This window comes from Cydia splendana, unplaced genomic scaffold (genome assembly GCF_910591565.1).
Source record: "Cydia splendana unplaced genomic scaffold, ilCydSple1.2 scaffold_42_ctg1, whole genome shotgun sequence".
NCBI classification, from domain to species: Eukaryota; Metazoa; Arthropoda; class Insecta; order Lepidoptera; family Tortricidae; genus Cydia; species Cydia splendana.
In genome coordinates, this window is record NW_026946887.1 from 1,782,374 (window position 1) to 1,795,790 (window position 13,417).

Consider the following 13,417-nt stretch of genomic DNA (forward strand, 5'->3'; position numbering starts at 1 on the left):
AAAGAATCAGCGGGGCAACGCGGCCAACCTTCTGGGCACACCCTACCGAGCGACTATGACTTAGCTCAAATTTTTTATTTATAAGTTTTTAGTGTTTTTATTATGTTACAGAAATGTTAATAAATAAATAAACAACTATTAATGGCAAGGATTTTATTTTAATGGAAAATGAATCTTATCCCGAAGTCTACTGCTCACACAGCCAATATAATTAGTCGCTCTTGGATTAATTAGACCCAGAAGTAATACATTTTAATATACGTGAACGGTCGCTACCGAGTCTAACAATCCCATCCGCAGTTAAGACGTCCGTCGTTCGTGAGTGTGACGCGCTGATGGACGTGCGGATTGACAAATCGACGTGAAGAACTTACGAACTTTCACTTGAACCTTGAACCTACTGAGATCGGCATCGTCTTGCAATACCTAACGAGCAAGAGAGTTTATAGTCAGGCCTCTGGCTCCAGCAGACCCATTAGCGACTGCTGAAAGTGCTTAAGAGTCGACTAGTCTGTATATAGCTGACCATCATAGCTTTTTTAACCTATTTACAGACCACCTCAGTTAAACGGTAAAACTATAATAGTCATTAGAGATGGGAGGCGGGTAAATAAATAAGTGGGGTAGAGATATCGGGTTCATAATGTTCATATCGGCAATTTACCATAAATTCAGCCGGTATTTTAATTTTCGACCTGAAAGTGTGGGTATAAATAAAAGCTGGAAACGAAGTTAAAACACCGGACAAATGCGAGTCAGACTCGCCCACCGAGGGTTCCGTACAATTTTTTTAGTATTGGTTGTTACAGCGGCAACAGAAATATATCATCCGTGATAATTTCAACTATCTAGCTGTCACGGTTCATGAGATACCTACAGCCTGGTGACAGACAGACAGATAGACAGTGGAGTCTTAGTAATAGGATGTCGGTTTGCCATATGCCTGGCTCCGGAACACGCTGCGACACAACACCAAGGTAAAACACCAACAATACTGGTCTAACCTAGGCACCTGCAGGCAGGCAAAGGAAGCCCTCCCGACACTCAACCCCAATCTGTCGCGGAGACTTCGACAGCTGAAGAGACCACAGCTCCGGCTTATAGCCGGGGCAATAACTGGACACGCCTCATTTAACAAGCACCTACTAACCCTACGTGTTACAGATAGCCCCCTCTGCAGAGCGTGCATGGAGGCAGAGGAGACAGCCGCCCACGTCATTCTCGAATGCCCAGGGGTGGCAAAATACCGGGCACAACACCTCGGCTCACCGGGGTCTCTCCCAGAAGTCGTCGGCAACGTCAAGGGTCTGCTAGGCTTCTTGGTAGAGTTGGGTTGGCAGGAATAGTGCCGCCAACCCAATACGCAAAATAGGCACGATATTATGACGTCGAGTTGCGGAAACCAAGCCCGCGAAAACCTATAACCTATAACCTATAGGGTCTCGGTTTTATCCTTTGGGTACGGAACCCTAAGAAAATAATGTAAATACAGTTTTCTTGATAAAATTACAATCAAAACATGATGATAATGTATATAAACTAAAACTAAAAAAATAACAAAAATAAATAAAACTATGTAAAAATAAAGTTATCATTGGAAATATTGGATGAAGGTTTATTTGGATAATAGAAGAATATTTTATATTTTAAAATTAATTAATTTATTTAAATTTATTTTGATTTGATTTGATTTTAATTTATTTGTTAATTTTGTTAATATATTTATTACTTAGATTTATTTTAGTAACAAAAAAATATCTTAAATTAAAATATGAATAATTTTTAAGAAAAAAAATACCGACTTCTATGGGGGCCGGTGAAAGATTATTGTAGATGGTGCACTATGTAGAAAAGGAGGTAAAACCACCCACTTTTCTACTAGCATTTCGCTTCTGCAAGGGTCGTAGTTCTAGCCTAACCCAATTCACTCCTCTGAAAGCAGTTCGGTTCTGTGAGGATCGCAGTTCGAAACTAATCAAACCCACTTTTCAAGTAGCATTTCGTTTCTGTAAGGCTCGCAGTTCTAACCTAACCTAGCCCTTGTTCGGTTCTGTGAGGATCGCAGTTCAAACCTAACCTAACCCACTTAACGGCGCATGCGGTGCGGTGTACGGGGGTCTGAGTGGGTGGGGCTAGTAAGATTGGCATCATCATACTTTATACCTACATTTTATGGTAGGTAATCATAGTGGTTTATTTATTTAAGGTATCATAGTGGTTTTCCGGGTCAAGGTCCGGGTCTGAGTCCGGGTCCGAGTCCGAGTCCGGGTCCGAGTCCGGGTCCGAGTCCGGGTCCGAGTCCGGGTCCGAGTTCGGGTCCGAGTTCGGTTCCGAGTCCGGGCCCAAATCCGGGTCCGAGTCCGGGTAAGAGTCCGGGTTCGAGTCCGGGTTTGATTCGGGGTCCGAGACCGTGTCCGCGTCCGGGTCCGAGTCCGGGTCCGAGTTCGGTGCCGAGTCCGGGTCCGAGTCCGGGTCCGAGTCCGGGTCCGAAATTCAACAATGTCTTGTAGATTATTGAATCTTTTTAAATCTTGTCATCTCAACCACATGTTTATGGAGCCCACTAGAGTGACTGCTACTAGTGCAACCTGTATAGATAATATTTTCATAGATATTTTTCCTATTGCTAAAAAAGTTATCAGCAGAGATGTGAAAAATACTTTATAAAAAGTATTTAAATACAAAATACAAATACTTCCTTGATATACTATTTCAAATGCAAAATACAAAATAGTTTTTGAATTTGTATTTAAAATACAAAATACGAAATAGGTATTTTGAAAATACTTTTTAAAAATACAAATACTTTGCGATAAAAAGTACTCTGAGTAGTAAATACCTAGTCTGAATTAAAAAGTATTACTCGGCATTTCCGAGTTGAAAAGGCTCTCTTTATTCTTTGAAATCAGTCCTCTATCTAAAGTGCATATTTCTAGTTGTTTGCTCATATTAACCGGTAGGATGTATGGATGATGGTTTTTAACGGCCAATTTTTAAAGCATTAATATAGATTTGAAATGTTTTACAGCTAGTATAATGCCTGTTAGTGTGATGAAAACGTCTCGTTTGTGTTTCACCAGGGCAGAAAAGTTTGTTCTCCTCTCGTGCCTTGAAACCCTCGAAACACTCAAGATTCCACTTTTTTAACCCCTCGCTACGCTTGTGGTCATGTGCCACGATACTAAACAGATTCAACAATTCCATGTTAAAAGAATGAGAGAGTTGCCAGGATTGTAACATCAGAAGAGATTGTAACTCCTACCTACATTACACCTACTATAAAGTATTTTGTATTTTGAAAATAGAAAATAGGTCCCAAAAAGTATTTCAAATAAAATACAAAATAGTTTTCTTCAAAGGTATTTAAATACAAAATACAAAATAGGTATTTTGCATTTTGTATTTGCATTTTAAATACAAGTATTTCAAATAAGTCACATCTCTGGTTATCAGCAATTTAGAATCAGACCACTTAGGTAAATTAATGGTATTTGAGGCATTAAGGAAAAATACCATGAGAAAACAAATAACTTTTGTACCAGTAACCTCGGACCGCGTGGAAAGAATGAAGCTAAGTTTAGTTCAGGCGCTACCCTTTTTGTCTTCCGATATGAGTCCTAATAGTATGACATAACGAAGAGGACAAATCGCCAACCGTGACCTATGCGTCGTTGAAGAGTTCCGTTCTGATCATCATCAGTAGTTCCACTTCATCAAATGTCACTTTTTTGGATGTACATGCTTAATTTGTTGATAAAAACTCAAAAATCACTACATGTATGCCTTTAAGATTTGAGGAGTTCCCTCGTTTCCTCATGGATCCCATCATCAGAACTGGGTTTTAACAAAAACGGGACCAATCTGTATGCATATACATACAATCAAAAAAAGAATTTTCAAAATAGGTCCAGTAATGACGGAGATATGGAGTAACAAACAAAAAAAATAAAGAATAAAAAACATACAACCGAATTGATAACCTCCTTCTCTGAGATTTGGAAGTCGGTTAAAAATTAAACAAATCTATTTTTTAGTTTTGTAAAATATTTATTCGTCTTATTTCCATGTACCTACCTAAATTCAATTGTACGATTTGTATTTCACTTGGTAGTTTGGGTCGATTCGGGAATTGCTCCTGTGTTTACCCGCCAGCGCCCACCTCTACGAGTATTTATTGGCCGAAGCATAACGAAGGTCTACGTTTTGACACGGGCATTTTGCTTTTGTACTGGCTTTTGTATGTCCGGATGTTCTCCTCTACAGGTCATAATTCTCAACCGATTTTCGTGAAATTTAGTGACCAGATTCTATGAGTAAATAATGTTTCTTTTTGTCGATCCGGTTGTTGGAAAGGCTATAGTCGGTTTCCCATAGTAAGTTGGCCCTTAAATCAATTTGACTCGGGTTTTTTTTGTGAGTACCTCTTATGGTGAAGGATATTTTTGCTGAGTATCAACATCCTACTAGTGACAGTTTTTGACTTATTATTTTTTAATTTTGTTTCTTTAATGTATTGTTTATCGGGATGTATTCAAGCGATTTACTTATTTTTTTTTAAATAATGTTCTTTATTTAGGTATGCATCTATACTCAAAAAACAAATAACAGTTGTCATAAAAAAAAAATGAAAAATAAAGTTTAAAAAAATAAAACATTTTTTTATGTCGTGGTGAAGTAGTGACACCCCTAATTTTTTTTTCTAGTTGTAGGCCAGACATTGGCCTACTACTTGCCTAAATATCAACATTTTCCAAATGGTACTTCCTGTCAAAAATTAGCAATGTGTGTGGTAAGTTCTGTACTCAGTCGGTGTTTTTCAATGTAGTATACAAACTCTTCGATTATGTTTTCTTATCAGGTTGTCGTATTTAAGATGGTTCTCCTTATCTGAATTTCATACAATTGTATTGACAGATTTTCTCTTAATAACTTGATTTCCCGCACTTTAAACCTTGATATTCAGGGAAATATGGATCGTTTGAATTGGCAACTGAAAAATAATGACTATTATTTAAAAATTCAGTCAAATATTGAGAAAACTTTGCTCAACGCTTGTTTGTGTGAGTTACCTTTACACTATCCGTGACATCCGTGTCAAACAAGATGGCTAAGTTAAGTTTAATAGTAACAAACAAAGATGTCACTTTAACACTGGTGTCCTAACAAAGTAGTGCCTAATTTGCTCGATAGATGGTAATAACGTAAGGATATCTAATTCACAAAATATAGTATTTAGCTTATTATAAACCATTTCCGGTAAAATTTGACCCCTTGACCCCTTGACAAGATGTAAAATGTTCAAGATAAGAGTCCACGCGGACGAAGTCGCGGGCAACAGGTAGTTTATAAATATGTACCTACTTCATTTTAATTTTGCGATTATTACAGTACCATTCCTTACTTTTTGAACTGGTAACATATTAACAAATATTCCTTGAAATGTTTATATACCTGAGAATTGAGGGGTCAAATTTTACCGGAAATGGTTTATAAAAACCAAAACTTAGTAAGGGACAAATTTCTCAAAATGAGTTTTTTATGTTATTTGGACCCACCTAGTAAGTCCTCACCCGATTACAAAGACACCGGCTCAAAAATCGGCATAAATGACAGAGATTTGGACACCTCCAAACCTAGTAAGTAGCATGTCTAGTGGCGGTTTACCATTGTAAAACCCAGCAAGTCATATATCCCATTACAAAACCTAGTATGGGACTGAGACTGTGTGGTATAAGCGCCTTACTAGGTTTTCGAACTGGGAATCATTACGCGGGGGCCGCGCTCGGGACACCTAGTACCGTCGTGATGTCCTGTCCTGATAGCATAAGAAGCCCTAGGGGTATTACGAATGAAAAGAATAATGGTATACTAACCTTAATCAACCTTATGCCAGAGTCAAGAAGATCATTCTGGAACGATCTTCCAGTAAATAACTCATGGATTGATTTAGTTCATGGTGGTCAGGGTGAGGCCGATTGATTAATAAATAAATTGATTTAGGTAGTTCATAGACGGTGATCAGGGGGTGAAGCCGAATGATTGATAAATAAATAACAGTGTCAAAAATTATGCTTGTACGGCATATACGAGTAACATCCATAAAAATGTATGTTTGGTTATTTTAAGTACCATAAAACTAGGGTTTTAAGAGTGACCCAGGAGAACGTACTATGGCAACGAGTGACAAAAAAAGTTGATTCACCCCACAGCAGCAGCTACGCTTACGCGTTGATTCAGAAATAGATTATTGCGCTAGTTTTCGCCCAGATCTAGTTTTCCTACGAACTTTGAATATAAACCTACATTGCTGCACAAATTTGGACTTACTGTCTAAACTAAACAACATTAATCCGTCAAGTGGACGGAAACTAGCGCAATTATCCTATCTCTTAAGCAGTTAACACCTACTAAGAGCACTTACTAGGTTTTTGAGCTGGATTATGTAAGACACTACTATCGGTACTTACATTTTCAAACCTAGTAAGGAGCATAAAACGTGCAAAATATGTAATATATATTGATATATGAATGTTAATACATACAATGGTTGATAATGTACCTATTTACATTCAAAAAATTACATAAAATTAAGAATTTTTTTGAGGCTGACACTTTTTATGTTTTTACGCTCTCCTGTAAAATTTGGTCTGCAGCAGTTACTAGGTTTTGGTATGGGACAGCCGATTGAGTACCTATAATTTTCATCGATGCAAACTTTATAATAAGTACAAACTTTTAATATAATGTTAATGACCTTTTACCAAGTTTGAAGTTCCTAGCTTGAAAGCTTGAAAAAAAAATGTTAGATATTCACACAAACTTTCAACTCCTTTTGCACCACGTTAAGGGATGAATTTTCAAAAACGCTGAAATGAGTTTTCTTGTAATTTAATTTAATATCTTTTTGCAAAGTTTCAAGTTCCTAGCTTAAAATAAAATTTGCACCCCAAGACGAACTTTCATCCCCCCTTTTAACCCCCTTAGGGGTAGAAGTTCCAAAAACGATGAAATAACTTTTTTTTTTGCAATCAGCTATTACGCCTTTCTAAGAAGTTTCAAAGCATTTGTAATGGATTCAAACTTTCAACCCCTTTATAACCCGGTTAGGGGAAAAATTTTACAAAACGCTGAAATCATTTTTCCTGTCATTTAATAGTATCCCCAAATACAAGGCCCGCATGCGAAAAAAAAATTTGATACCCATACAAAATTTCAACCCCTTTTTCACCACCTTAGGGCATGAATTTTCAAAAACGCTGAAATTAGTTTTCTTGTATTTTAATTTAATACCTTTTTGCAAAGTTTCAAGTTCCTAGCCTAAAATAAAATTTGCACCCCAAGACGAACTGTCCTCCATTTTTTAACCCCCTTAGGGGTTGAATTTCCAAAAACGTTGCAATCACTTCTTTTGTAATCAGCTATTACGCCTTTTTTTAAAGTTTCAAAGCATTTGTAATGGATTCAAACTTTCAACCCCTTTTTAACCCTGTTTGGGGGTGAATTTTACGAAACGCTATAATTACTTTTCCTGTTTTTAATTAATATCCCCAAATACAAAGACTCAAGTCGCGCGTTTGAAAAAAATTGATATCCATACAAACTTTCAACCCCTTTTTCACCACCTTAGGTGATGAATTTTCAAAAACGCTGAAACTAGTCTTCTTGTATTTTAATTTAATACCTTTTTGCAATGTTTCAAGTTCCTAGCTTAAAATAAAATTTGCACCGCAAGACAAACTTTCATCCCCCTTTTAACCCCCTTAGGGGTTGAATTTCCAAAAACGTTGCAATTACTTCTTTTGGTGATCAGCTATTACGCCTTTCTAAGAAGTTTCAAAGGATTTGTAGTGGATTCAAATTTTAAACCCCTTTTTCACCCTGTTAGGGGATGAATTTTACACAACGCTGAAATTACTTTTCTTGTAATTTAATAATATATCTTGTTACGAAGTTTCAAATTCCTACCTTAAAATAAAACTTGAACCCCATACAAAATTTCATCCCCTTTTTAACCCCCTTAGGGGTTGAATTTCTCGAAATCGCTTCTTATCTCTTGTACACTTTATAAATGTAATCTAGTGTGCAAATTACAACTTTCTATCTTTTGTAGTTTCGGCTCTGCGTTGATGAATCAGTCAGTCAGGACACTTGCATTTATATATATATATATATGTACCGAGGGTCTTAAAGGCGGTGGGCGCGTGGGGGTAGTACGATAATGTATTACTTCACAGCTAAACCAGTATGCTACCATTGCTACCAGTGCATGAAATAAACATTAGGACACGTTAACCATACTAGTGCCTACTATACTTCAGTACTAAATGTTTAAAAGAACTAATTGCTATTTTTAACTCAAGGGAGCGATATGAAAGTAAAAGAAACCGTTTAAATCTTTATTCAAGTCAAACTAGGCCGGCTTCAACCCTACATATCTGACCTGAGAAGATTTAGCCCTATATGGGACCGGCAACAAACTCAGAAGGACAAATCTTTTCAAAACAAGTTGAAACAACACATAACACATCATTTCTTTATTTCACAAAAGTAAGCTTCTAATGGAACATAGGAAATCAAAATAACACTTAAAATAAAACACTTAGCTAAATGGTTAAAGAACGCGGGATTCTATAAGCTATCAGAATAATCCTTCAGGTATAAGCCTTCAGGAACGCGGCGAGTTAGGCACGAGGTTGGCTAACGAGTACGTCCGATCTCTAGCGCGGTCCGATCAAGAAGAAATACCAGCGGCGGAGCCTCTCCGCTCCCGCCTCAGTCAAGTTGGTAAACCTGCTCGACCAGTCTAACAACATACCGACAAAAACGCCAACTCGTGCCTACGCTCACTCGAGAGAAACCTCTCGACGTTCCAAAGCCTTCTACCTGTCATTTTAGTTCAACAACACGCCAATAGGTGGCATTACTCTCTACGCAACTTTATTACAACAATGCGCCAATAGACGGCGTTACTCTCTACGCAACTTTATTTATTTCGTTACAACCAAATAATACGTAGCTCAACATTGCTAATCGATTTTATACAGGCGTCTAAAATAATGAACTATAACGCTGCAATACGTCTTTCTGGTGTCAGGGTCCGACATATATATATATATATATATATATATATATATATATATAGATTATTAAAACAAATTAAAAGTAATTGAGTAATTTAATTACTAATTAATGTAATTACAATTGCAAAATACACAGAAAATTTAATTACATGTTATTAAATTTTATGTAATTAAATTACAAACAATTTTATTACAATGTAATTAAATTAGTAACTAAATTACACGAGTAATTAATTACGCCCAACACTGCTGCCTAGCTATCACGGTTCATAAGATACAGCCTGGTGACAGACGGACGGACGGACGGACGGCCGGACAGCGGAGACATAGTAATAGGGTCTCAGTAAAGGGTAAAAACGGGACCCTATTACTAAGACTCCGCTGTCCGTCCGTCCGTCCGTCTGTCACCAGGCTGTATCTCATGAACCGTGATAGCTAGGCAGTTAAAATTTTCACAGATGATTTATTTCTGTTGCCGCTATAACAACAAATACTAAAAAGTACGTAACCCTCGGTGGGCGAGTCCGACTCGCACTTGTCAGGTATTTTTTAATTATTATGCAAGCTACATAGTAGAAAAAATAAAGTGCTCACTCCATACATCAGTTTTAGTACCAAAGCGACTATTATTTTCGCAGTCGACATCTAGCATCGAGTAGCGGAATTATCAGTACAGCCTAGGTTCGAACGCCGTCTCAGTTTACGAACCGCGCGCCATCTAGGGGCAGGGTGCTAGCTTGCCAAGCCAGACCGCAGCCGCCGCAGTGCACCTCAATCTATTGCCATCTATCGGTAATACGATCAAACCTGCGACGAACGCCTCGCTACAATAGGCCCGTAGGTTACGGTCCGGTACAATACGAGTAAGACAAATAGTTCACGAATCACATATGAGGTGGCGCTGGTTTTATAATTATTGATTTGACGGAGCTTGTAATTAGCATACAGATACAGAAGATTCGTCCATTAACCTATGTATTTTAGGCAGTAAGCATAACGAAATTAACGAATAAAATAATATAAAACTAGTGGCTCTGTGAGTTGTAGACCTCGCGAGCATAGCTTATTGGGACCGTGCACGATGACACTGCCACACAGCGGTTTGATTAATCAACAATACAAAATTTTAAATTTATTCAATAAAAAAAAAAAGTTTGAATTAAAAGGAAAAAAATACATAAAGATTTGTCTTACTGGGGATTGAACCCAGACTTTCTGTGTGCAAACAAAAAAAGGGAATGTTTGCAAAATGCGCCATGATAGTTCTTAGCTAAGCTGACGAAATTCCGCTACTCATTCTCGAGTATAAACTAAATATTATCTAAATACCGCCTAAACCAGCAATACAATTTTTCTCCATTTCCTGCCATTTACTATGTAAATACATATGTTTCAAAAAGAAAATACTCTTATGATATCGATACGACTATTTGTTTAAGCGCGAGGTATCACGACTCCTCCATTTTTAAAAAGGCCATAGTCGGTTTTCCATAGTAAGTTGACCCTTTATCCAATTCGGGTCTTTTTTGTGAGTACCTCTTATGGTGAAGGATATTTTTGCTGAGTATCAACATCCTAGTGACAGTTTTTGAGTTATGATTTTTTCTGTTTTTTAATGTACCTATTGTTTATCGGGATATATTCAAGCGATTTGCTTAATTTTTTTAAATAGTGTTCTCACAAAAAAACCCCGAATCAAAATGGATTAAGGGCCAGCTTACTATGGAAAACCGACTATGGCCGTTTTAAAAATGGAGGAGTCGTGATACCTCGCGCTTAAACAAATAGTCGTATCGATACCATAAGAGTATTTTCTTTTTGAAACATATGTATTTACATAGTAAATGGCAGGAAATGGAGAAAAATTGTATTGCTGGTTTAGGCGGTATTTAGATAATATTTAGTTTTTACTCGAGAATGAGTAGCCGAATTTCGTCAGCTTAGCTAAGAACTATCATGGCGCATTTTGCAAACATTCCCTTTTTTTGTTTGCACACAGAAAGTCTGGGTTCGATCCCCAGTAAGACAAATCTTTATGTATTTTTTTTTTCCTTTTAATTCGATTTTTTTTTTATATTGAATAAATTTAAAATTTTGTATTCTTGATTAATCAAACCGCTGTGTGGCGCTGTCATCGTGCACGGTCTCAATAAGCTATGCTCGCGAGGTCTACAGCTCACAGAGCCACTAGTTTTATTTTATTTTATTCGTTAATTTCGTTATGCTTACTGCCTAAAATACATAGGTTAATGGACGAATCTTCTGTATCTGTATGCTAATTACAAGCTCCGTCAAATCAATAATTATAAAACCAGCGCCACCTCATAGGTGATTCGTGAACTATTTGTCTTACTCGTATTGTACCGGACCGTAACCTACGGGCCTATTGTAGCGAGGCGTTCGTCGCAGGTTTGATCGTATTACCGATAGATGGCAATAGATTGAGGTGCACTGCGGCGGCTGCGTCTGGCCTGGCAAGCTAGCACCCTGCCCCTAGATGGCGCGCGGTTCGTAAACTGAGACGGCGTTCGAACCTAGACGGTACCAAGCGGTACTGATAATTCCGCTACTCGATGCTAAATGTCGACTTCGAAAATAATAGTCGTTTTGGTGCTAAAACTGATGTATGGAGTGAGCACTTTATTAGAGGGATTGGCCTATAGTCCCCACGCTAGCCCAATGCGGGTTAGGGACTTCACATACACCTTTGAATTTCTTCGCAGATGTATGCAGGTTTCCTCACGACATAAGTTCCGAAAAACTCATTGTTGCGAGCCGGGGTTTGAACCCGCGACCTCCGGATTGCAAGTCGCACGCGCTTACCGCTTGGCCACTACCTTTAAAAACATCAATCTTTGGAGGCGTCTAACTCAGCCATTTTATATTTCAGAGAAAAGTTTTTTCAATAAAAGATGCTTATTTTGACGTGTCATTACAATCATTTAAAAATAGTGTCATACTGACAAAATGACACCACTTTGTAAAAAAATAATCTAAGTCCCAGCCCCCCCCCTTTGCTACAGTCGAACCAAAGTTAACATTGACAATGTTGCTTACAAGGAAGGGTACCCAACTGTCCGACTCCGAGTTGATTTATTTTGATATATGTTATAGAGTAGTCTAAAATAACGGACACGTATTTTAGACTACTGTAAAAAAAAATATATATAATCAATAAATATAATAAATATATTTTTATATAAAAAATGAGTTTGTGGTGAAATGACAAAACACGTCCCCATTCTTTATTCATGTTCTCCAACATATAACGAAACCAGTAATTAATTATCAATTTTTTTGAAAAAAGTTCTTCTCAGAAATTAGGTTTGGTCAATTTTCAGTACTTTGAAGGCCATTTTCTCCTAACAGGTTGAGTTTGGGCAGCTAAAAAAAATACGTGTCCGGTATTTTAGACTACTCTATAACATATATCAAAATAAATCAAATCGGAGTCGGACAGTTGGGTACCCTTCCTTGTTAGTCAAATTTAAAACCATTCAAAATGTTCATCTGATTTTGGAAATAAAGATGATCAAAAACTTGCATTCTATAAAAGTAATTGTAGTTGAAAAAAGTAATTAATTCCCAAATATAATTAAAAATTAAATTACTAATTACATTTACATTGGTAAATAGTAATTAAAATTTTAATTACTTTCCCAATGTAATGGAAATTATTTGTTGGAATTACATTTTGTAATTGCAATAATGTCAGATCTATTCAATAATCGTTTGAATATAGTTAACGCTTGTTCGCGAGTTATTTAATATAACCCCAATAAGGGCATGACAATACGAATATTAATTTGTGTCACTAATTATAAAATTTAGTTACATACCAAGGCGCATCACATAGTGGAACATTACAGCTGTGCATCCTACTCGTAATAGTCGTAACATCCCTATTACGACTATTAGGTATGTTACATGTTGAGTTAAAAAAAATAATTCTAGCTGTTTTTATTGTATCATAGTGTAACTATGATAACAAATTATAAAAAATACTATCTGCAAGCATATCTATATTTAATTATGTTTTAGGTATGACTTACCTTATGGTATTATTTTGTTTCTAGATATGCTGATGATATTTATCAAAAGGTTTTTAGATTAAGTTTTTAAGTTTTGTAGGATAGTTCCTACAAAACTTAAAAACTTAATCTAAAAACCTTTTGATAAATATAATTGGTAATAATAATTGCAATTGTTAATTAGTAATTCAATTACTTTTTGCCCAACACTGCTAGGCAGTTGAAAGTTTCACAGATGATGTATTTCTGTTGCCGCTATAACAACAAATACTAAAAAGTACGGAACATTCGGTGGGCGAGTCCGAC

The 13,417-nt window shown here is 36.8% G+C and overlaps 1 long non-coding RNA gene across 1 annotated transcript in view; it reads right to left on the reverse strand.

The window, feature by feature from the left end:
• Positions 1–3,943, reverse strand: part of LOC134805573 (uncharacterized) — a 419,355-nt gene extending 415,412 nt beyond the window's left edge. Inside the window, exon 1 of the long non-coding RNA XR_010146323.1 lies at positions 3,739–3,943. This is a non-coding gene — a long non-coding RNA (uncharacterized LOC134805573). The remainder of the gene's footprint in view (positions 1–3,738) is intronic.
• Between the last annotated feature and the right edge of the window lie 9,474 nt (positions 3,944–13,417).